This window comes from Passer domesticus, chromosome 5, assembly GCF_036417665.1.
Source record: "Passer domesticus isolate bPasDom1 chromosome 5, bPasDom1.hap1, whole genome shotgun sequence".
Taxonomy (NCBI): domain Eukaryota; kingdom Metazoa; phylum Chordata; class Aves; order Passeriformes; family Passeridae; genus Passer; species Passer domesticus.
In genome coordinates, this window is record NC_087478.1 from 32,961,527 (window position 1) to 32,971,346 (window position 9,820).

Genomic DNA, 9,820 nt, shown 5'->3' on the forward strand with positions numbered 1-9,820 from the left:
AAAACACGTGCTGGTTGCCTTGGTACTTTCCTAAATAAACCCAAGGCTTGCAAGTACAGGGCAGATTACAGCCCTGCCCTCCACGAGCAGCCCAGGAGCCCAAGATGGGGAAGGAGTGGACAAGGGCAAGTAAACCACAGACACGGTCCAGGGAAGGTCGAAAATCAGAAACAGGTAATAAACCGGTAGGTTTGTCATTATAATCACATACCCTCGATTTACACTTCTCCAGGGTTCTGGTTGCCAGGATGTTCAGAAGCTGGATTAATTGAAATTAAATAAAAACTCTAAATGGAAAAGGCAAAATTTTAAAAAACTGCTTTAAAAATTTTTTTACACTCATATGATTGCATTTGGTCACATTTATTACAAGTGAATAAGAAAAGTACATATAATTTTTTTTTCTAAATACCCAACATATTCTCTGTTGCATATAAAATTTCACTCCATATTTTCTGCAGAAGGACTGGGAAAATCATAGTATTTCTTTTGTTTGTTTCCTACAGCAGAAGAATTCCTCTTTTCTCTCCACCTTCCTGTTGTAGGCAGAATCTCATTCCCCAGAGGAGGTAAAGCAAAGATACCATAATGAATATGTTATAAATTCCACCTCAGGACATGTTCTACTTCTAGAAAAGGAGTTAAAATTAGAAGTGTTTCTTCAAATAAAAGTGTGTGTCACTTCATTTTAGAGGTCCTTAGAGTTTTTAGCAGCTGTATGAACTGGGGAAGCACTGAAGCATAAAGCATCCTAGGCACCTCTTCTGTGTGAGCTTGTGTGAGGAGAACCTGTAGGTACCTGTGGGTGTGCGTGGGGAATAGGCACCAGAAAACAGCAGGGCCAGGAGAGAAAAAATGTGGGATTGGGAGGGTGTGAACTTCCTGCACACTGGTGGTCCTGCTTAATCTCTGAGAGCTGAGAAACTCGGGACAGCCAGAGCTGCCCGACAGTGTCCAAGGCCACCCCACACTGAGGACACCACCAGGAAGGTGCAAAGACCATGTACAGACCTGGTGTGAGTGGGCAGCCCTGGAGGGGTTGCTCAAACCCCCATCCAGAAGCTGTGGCACACCAGGATGATTGCCCACTCCTGAGTGAAATGTTGGGCCTCCCTGCTGGGGCCCCAGCCTGGGGGGTGTAAAAATTGAATGTACTGCCTGAATAAGTGCCTGCTATTAAAAGTAGTAATTGGATTCCATTAATGATAACTGTTTCATTGGTAAAGGTTGTTCTACAGCTATTAATTGGGATCTGTCTTCCCTGACTTGATTCCTGGCAAGACAATAAAAGCAGAGTGTATACAACACCTACAACACCTGTGTTCTGATATACTCCCCCACTAGAATCCATGTCCCTCTCTTCACCTCCTTCCATAAAGGAGCCCTGAAAAGGTCACACACACAGTTGTTGGCAGAGCTAAGATAAAAAAGCAGTTTAGAGGAGCTTTAGTAATTTGTCTCTTTTTACCACTGAAGATAGAGGGATGGATTGAGATGCGAATTTAATTTTGAGATGAGCAAAACCTATCTTTTAATTTTAGCAGCAAATTCATACCTTGACACGAGGCTTTCACAGGCAGAGATCCAATGCTGAACTCAAGCAATAGTAAAGGCACTTATTGGTGTTTTAAAATGTCCTGCTATGCTGCTATGCACAAAAAAAAAAAAAAAAAAAAAGACAAGAGAGAGCCCCAGCTCCAGGGAATGTACAGAATAAATAGGCAAGAAGTGTGATGCTGGCAGGGAAATCATAGCAGGCAGGGAGGGATTTGCTCAACATCACAAACATGGCAGGTCCTTTGCAGGGCAAGTGCACTGACCCAACTCTGTGCCCATGCCCAGTAAAAATGTGCTTCTTTGTTTCTCTACTTTTATGACAAGAAAAAAAAAATCAGGTTTATCAGCATTTCTTCTTTATTTCTATCTTATCTTCATCTGACTTCTCCTAAAACAAACTAAAAAAATAATATTTTTTTTTACTTTCTTTTAAAGTAGTCCTGGAAAATGGAGGCTGGATCCACTACTAGTCATGGACTGTAGTACAGCATTTCAGGCATCAAAATGGAAAATGGAAATCCTCAGAAGTATCTAAGAGCAAAAAGTTATCCAGTCTTGTCTCCGTGTCTTGGTGTTGATTATATAAAATGTAATTCCTACTTCTTAAAAGGATAATAATAATAAAAGCATTCATGAACCAGGCTTCATTTTATAATGAACATGTTTTAATGGGAAAGCAGTTTACTGCTTTGGAGTAGATTCACTTGAAAGTACAATGGGACAGCTTCTGTGATGGCTTTCTCAAAGAGCACAGTTGAGAACATGAATCATTCATGACTTATCATCTGCAATTGATGTCTTATTTATTCGCTCCTTTTAATCTAATTTACTTGTATATGTGGGAGATTAAATCACACTTCTCCTGCTTAGGCAAAACATAATGTGAATGAAAACCTAATCAGAGAGATGGCAGCAGCCTAAAACTGTTGTGCTGGGTACAACACAAACAGGCAAGGTGTAAAAATGAAGAGGCGTGGTAGAAACCGTAACACCCACAGAAAATGGGCCATAAGATTATTTTAGGTAACTGTGGTTCACAGCTCAGTTGGGCTGGGTGCTGAGCTGCCTTGATAAAAAGTTGTCTAAGAAATGCTCAGTTAAAATCAAGGTCTTGATATCACTATCTTTAAGAATATCTAGAATTTAAGAACTTGTTTAATGCTCTGCTCCTTGCTGTCTGGGTTAAGTGCCAGAAAACAGAGGTTCAAAATGTTTTCTGTGGTGTTTGCAGCTCTCATTCTGCAGGAGACTCCATGAGGATGGTGGTTCTCAAGAAATACTCCATGGATTTTGATACTTTCAGTTTTAACACTTTGCTGCCCTTTCATGGGCACATATGTCCCGCTCCCAGCCCCCTGAGCTCCTCCAAAGTCCATTCTGCAGTTTGTTAATCACTGCCCTTTTTGGCCTTGGCAAACCCAGCAATTCATGACAGGAGAAGAGCTCCTTGCCATCTCTCAGCCAGCTCCAGCTACTCCCACGCTACTGTGCTGGTCCCCTGCTCCAACCCATCTTAAACAACCTTGTACTTGAGCTGTCCACAGGACTTGCCCCTTTTTACCCTCACACAAATGCCAAAATGTCTGGGAATTGGGTGCAGGGAGAGAAGGGAAGATGGGGAGGGGACAATCAAAGACCAGCTGGCTGCTAGCTCCCATCTTTCACCAAGTAGGTGCTACCTGTGTCCAGAAAGATATTTACTACTACAAAGGGATCCAGATCTGCAAAAAACATAGCTTCTGAAACGTAGCTAAAGGACAGATTTGTTTGCACTTATTTGGTATAGAAATAATTTTTTTCCTGGTACTTATAACTAGGTAGGATATAGCGGCACCTGATTTTTCCTTGTCTAGCTCGTGCTTTCACGTGGGTTTGCATTATACTAAAAATGATCCAGACATGTTTTCTGGATGTCAGCTGGTTCGTTTGAGTTTTAATTTCCCAACCAAGATAAAAAGCTTGAAAACTGATATCCCAGAGGGAAATTGGCTGAAATGCTGTAAACTACAGACTGTGCTAAAAGAAAGCCACCTACAGAGAAATATATCAGCACTGAACATATGTTTAAAATTGACTTTTAAAATAGATGTTACTAGGGATTAACTACTATCACTGTACTGGCAACTCAGCACTAGTGTGTGCAAAGAGAGCATGGGGATTTTAATCAACTCATTCATTCATGTCAAATCTTTGTAGCTTCCTTTAAAAAACAAACCTCAACTCTTCTGTATGTCCCTAAGTGCCCCTGACAGCTGACTATGATTTGATCAAAACACCTCTTTCTCTGAATGCGACATCCTCTTCCTTTAAAAATGAACAATTTTAAAGCATTCGACCTCTAGCTTACTTCCATTGCCTTTTAAAAAGAAAATTTTAACTCAAATATTAATGCTTTGGCTGAAGATGATTTATCTTCAGTGCTTTATTACTTATTAGACTCTCCATTGGTGAGCAGAAAAATTTATTACAAGCAGAACCTACTCAATCAACTGTTCAGGACTTCAGACACTCAGTGGAAAACAGCCACAGAATCACTGATTAGTCGTTTTGCATGAGCACTGACTATCCAGAGGGAGGCAGTTGGGTCAGGCTTCCTGGCAGCAGGACATTCATTGTAAGCAGGGTTTGTAAAGGAAAGCTAAGGAGTTTTCTTTGGGAGTCAGTAGGTGTCTAGCAAATTCAGCTCACAGAGAAATAATAATAAAAAAATATTTGAAGAAAATGCTGTTTGTGGTTAAGTGGATCAGGATATCTAATGAGCGCAGGGGTTGTGCCTGCAGGAGTTTTGCCAGTTCAGCTGTGCATGGCTGGAGTCACATTGAACACAGGTGAGAACTTGGCATAAGCCTTATAGATCCCTCCAGACACCACCAATCCAGTCATGTCATAGACAAAACCCTGCTATAGCAAAAGGCTCATATTTAGTTGTGTAATACATTTATAGAGAGGTAAGTTCCTTGAATGGCTTTCTGTTGTAACAAGGAAACCACTGCAGTCTACTCACTGTAGAGGAGAGAGGTAGGTACCTCTGATCTCATAGAATCTTCAAAATATAGGTGTATGGCTTTACTATCCTCATCTGGAGGCAAGTAGAAAATCAATATGATTCTCTTACTTGTAATACTAAATATTGCCCCCAAAAATGCATGACCAAGTGAGACATCTGAGGTACAGCTCTTAGCAGTGAAGTGATCAAATTGCCAGCACACCAGTCTGCACAGGCAGCGTAACATCTCTGTCCCGGTGAGGAGTGTCTTTTACTACAAGTACAATATTTGGTGCCTAATACATTCCTCTGCTTTTGTCATGCTTGCCAACATTGATAGTGACTCACAGTAAAACAAAGGTAACTCTTGACACCCTTCACGAACTCCCACTCATCCATTAGAGACCATAAAGCTTCGATGTTTCGATGTGGAAATCAGTGAGTTTGGGTGCTGGCTTGTGTGGCTAATGCTGATCCTTCAGCACATAATCTGCTCAGTGCTAATGAGTTAGAAGGGCTCAGATATGGCAAATCAAGTTCAGGCAGCAGCTTATTCCAGAAAGCTTCTATTTTTGATGTAGCCGAACCATATAAAGACCTAACAGGTTATTCCAGATGAGTCTTGTTGCTGCATTTCCCAAATGCCATGGATGGTGGTTGTGCAGGAGGACAGTAAGAAGAGTGAGCAACCTGGTCTAGTGGAAGTTGTGTCTGCCCATGGCTGGTGGCATGAACCATGCTGGCAGAGGAGCAGGGGCTACAGATCAGTGTGTGTCTGTCTGTGCGAGGTCTCAAATGAAGAATGTGCCTTCTTGGGTTAGACACACTTGCCATTGTGCTCTCCTATCTGCTGGCTGTGTCTGAGATGAAACACATGTTTATACAGGGAACCATTGCCAAAATTCAGCTGCCACACATTTAGGGGTTGCCTTTACCCCACCTGTAGGACTCTCTGCACAGCCCAGAACTCTGTCTTGCTTATGGCCCCTGATAGTGCCATCATAAAGCCATTAAGGAGTTTGTGCCCATCCTCTGGGAGTTTCTCATGTCTCCTGCCTTTCCCTGGAGGCTGAGTGGAGGAGGGCCATGGCACAGCACTGCTGAAGGAGCGCGAGCTGGCAGGGCACAGATCTGCTGCAAAATCACACTCCCTGGGCACGCCTGTGGAAAGGCAAGTTGATCACTCCACTGCATGCAAGACAGAGCACGGCTGTCTTCCAGGACACCTCCTGAAAGCTAACATCTGGCTAGCAGGGCTGCAGCACAGCAAGTGCCACCTGGACAAATGGAGCTGCTGGCTGGAGCTGGCTGTGAGGGCATGGAACAGCAGCTGAGAGCCTGGCACAGCCTTCAGGCCTCAGAGACACGTACAGGGCTGTGCCTGCCGAGGTGAAACTGCTGCCTGTTCTCACAGGAGGGGAATCTCATGGGTTGCCTCCACAGAGGGAACTGGACACGGTGGCAGGGCTCCTTTCATGTCAGTGTAACCAGGTGGCACCAGTGCAGCTCCCTGTGGGGACATGGTCCTGATCCCTGCCTCCAGGCCCCAGCTCTGCCACTTGGAAAGCAAACTCCACATCAGCATCACGTCTTCTCTCCCTCTCCTCCCCCATTCCTTGCTGTACAGCAGCCTCTCTGCCAGGCAGCTTGAGCATGGCACAATGAGGCACACGGTCAGCCCAGGAAAATGAGCAGGCACCATGAACCACCTCCTTGCTGCTTTTTGCCAAAAATATTTCTGTTGTGTCTCTGAATAGTACCCCTTGGTGATGTACTGCTGCACAAGACACCCTCCACTGCAGGATCAACAAGTGTTACATGAGCAAGAAGAAAGCCTCCACTCCTTTACAATGCCTCTCAGTCAAAATGAAGGAAGATGCTGTCATCTAAAATGCTTTGGGTTCCATCAGGAGATTTCTCTTTTTGTGCTGACCTCCATTTACAGAGTTGTTTCAATAAAAATTGAGCCACTGGCCATGTTTTCCAAGGAAAGCAGGGTGTAAAGCCATGAATAATGAAGTTGCTGAGGTTCTGCAGGATATCATTTCATTTACACTCTTTATCCTGCTGCCTCTTTTCTTTCAATTGAATGAAGGAATCACTGATTTCATTAGAAGTGCAGAAAGAAAATCTTCCAGCCTGTCTTTTGTGCTAGATGCAGAAGAGTTTTGGCTTTTCTCTGGTCAAAGGCTACTGTGCAGTAGCATCCTGCATTTTCATGTTCTCATTCCTTCTCCTGGTGAAGTCTGGCCCTTCCTTCTTTGCCCCAACTTTCATTAATGCTCCTCCCAGCTTTGCAGCTCCGCCCCAGGCAGCTGCCAGCTGCCTCTTTTGATGTTGTTCTTCCTTTTCCTACTTGTCCAAAAATCCATAATGAGTAGCTAAATTTCTAAGAAGATATTTAAAAAGCTAGACTTAATAGTGCATTTTTATTTCACATACCCTTCACACAGCAGTCGATAAATCCAAAGTATAAAGATGTGCTTTATAGAACTACAAGTAATTGGTGCTGTACAGATATTTTTGAATGAACCCATGAGAAAGTCATCTCATTTCAAGTTTCACAATAAAATTTATTAACTTTAGTTGAAACTCTGTTCCGTCATGAATTAGAAGTTTGGGTTATGCTTTTTGTTTTGTTTTGGGGTTGGGGGTTTTTGGGGGGGGGGGGATTTTGCTTCTTGTTGTTGTTGGTTTATTTTTGGTGGGGTTTTTTTGTTTGTGGTGGGGTTTGGGTTTTTTTGTTTGTTTGGTTGGTTGGTTGGTTTTTTTTTGTTTTTTTTTTTTGGTTTTTTTTTTTTGTTTGGAGTGACCTGACAAAGTTCAGCACTTTCACATGGTTTTGACATGAGATCAGGTAACCCTTTGAAGCCAATAGGTTGAGAGCAGTTGCAGTTTGAGGTTTTGAAGCTGTAAAAACAGTCTATACCAACTGGCAAGTAGCTTTCTGGAGGTGTGAGGCGTGCAAACTGAAACAAGAAAGGTTCCAGCTGCACCCGAGTGCTGATGGCAGGCTGCACTGCAGTGTTTGCTCTGCACAGGGGTGGTGTGCTGGCAGGAGAGCAGGTGTCACCAAACTTCACACCTGTGGGCTACACCAGTGGTCTCTGCCATCTGAAGTACTTTGCTAGGGGTTAAAAACCCGAGCATCACCAGCATCCTGTTCTTGGAGCACTTTTAGGAGCTATACAGGAACAGCAAGGGTAGGCAGGCAGGGGTGAAGCCCTAGGACAGGCTGGGCCCTGCAGTCTCCTCCAGTGCTCCCATTTGGCTGTGTGTGCCCTGAAGGAAAATGTGTCTGAGCTAGCATTGTTCCTCTACATCTCCTTTTCCCTGTGCTGACACATCCCAGTGTACCTGTGGAAGTTGCTCTTGCTGGAGGGCTAGGCACTGGGGACAGAGTTACAGGGAAAAGAGGTTTTTCTAGCTCTGAATACCAGCTAAGTACTTGGTAACTGAACCTTTTGCTCGCTGCTACCACCAAGTCTCTGGAAACCAGTGTGCTGTGCAGTAAGCAGCTATCTGTGGCTCTAGAGTTCCCTCCCCAGGGCATAGGAGAAAGAGGTTTTAGTTGTGAGAGGTCTGCTCTTCTCTTTTCCCTTGGATTGCTACTGCCCATGTTCAGCAAGACCTGGGCAAAGGGGAAAGTGACTTTGTGTGAGTGTATGTGGGAAGATCAGCTGTGTTTAATTTAGGGATGTACTTTTGTCTGCCCCGTCATTTCACTAGTTTATCAGAATGTATTGAAGGCAAAATGAGCAATAAGAATAAATAAAGGTACATTAATTGAACTTGACAACTAGAAATACCTTGAAGCACATGCCAAAAAGTGTTCCCACGTTGACCCTACTTCAACATAGCTTCAGCTGTGTGCCATGACCACAGCAGTACCATCAGCTGCTGCTGGTTCTTCTCTTCCTCACCAATATCCTGCTCAAGCAAAGCAGAGAGATCCTGAAACCCCGAGGAACAAGCAGCAGCTCCAGTCTACCCTTCAAGTAGTATCAAGACCAGGAGGAATCCATGGTTACTTGTGTTTGTGTTTAAGGACTGAAATTTAACCTGAAAATCTATAGAAAGGGACTGCTACCAAAGTGATAAGTAAGAGTGAGGAGAAACACATGGAAAAACAAAGAAAGGGAATGAAAATGTAAAGCAGGAATAGGGTGATAAATCAAAAAAGCAAGCCAGAACGAAAAAAATCACTTGCCATACGAGCAAAATTCCTTTCTTTATTTCATCTGTGCTCAATTCACTCCAAGTGTAAGGGTTCTCAGAAGGTGATCTCTTTAAGTGGGCTGTAAATTTTAGCAGTAGAAAAATAAGCAGAATAACATCTCTTGTTTGGAAGGAGAGATGTGAGAGATCAGTCCTGCAGCTGCAATACTTCTCCATCCGGTGGCAGGTTCAATTTGAGATATGTTTGTAGATGGAATGGCAAGAGGGCTGACACTTTCTATGCATGAAATCTGAGTAAATACACTCTCCCTTTTTCAGTCTGAGAGGTTTCAAGGCCCCCCTGATGTAGTAGTACCTTTGCTATGCAGTATCAGGAAGATGTTTATCTATTATGGTTTCAGGACATGTGCAGATGATGCATCCAGCTCCAAGTTTCAAGCCTGAGCAGGACTGGAAGCGGTATGTGGTCCTGAGCTGCTCACTGTGGGGCAGAGAAGTCTGAGCTTCACTTTTGTTCATCACTAAATGGCAGCCTGATAGGAAGCTGGGCTGGGCTGGATTCCTCAAAGATGAGTGACTTTCATGTACATAATACACATTTTCAACAGAACTGCCCTTGGGGTTGGACCAAAGATACTTTCCATTAAAATCCCCTGGTAAACTCGCTGTGGCTCATCAGGGAAAGACCAAATCCTCCTGATGTGGAGGCGAGAGGGAGAACACCCTTGGCAAAGCTGTTGCTTGTTTCAGGAAAGGAACTTGGTAAACAAGGCTCTGAATAATTGCACCTCTGAAAGGGATTAAGATGAAAATATGAGGAGCTTCATCAAAAGAGAAACAAAGTTTATTTGCATGTGAAGAAATGCATCCAGCTTTACCAAGACTAAGGTCTGGGCTGCCCGGCACGTTGTTTGAAGCTCTGACAGAAGAGATTATTTGTTTCATCTAGTAATCATAACTAGCATCCTAATGGATTACAAATACCTCTTTCACCTCCACAGTGGAAAATTCTCTTTTGATTAACCTGACTCGCCCTGGAATAACTCAACCCAGGGCCCTTGTGTTGCTCTATCAGACATGCAACACACCCTTTAAGGG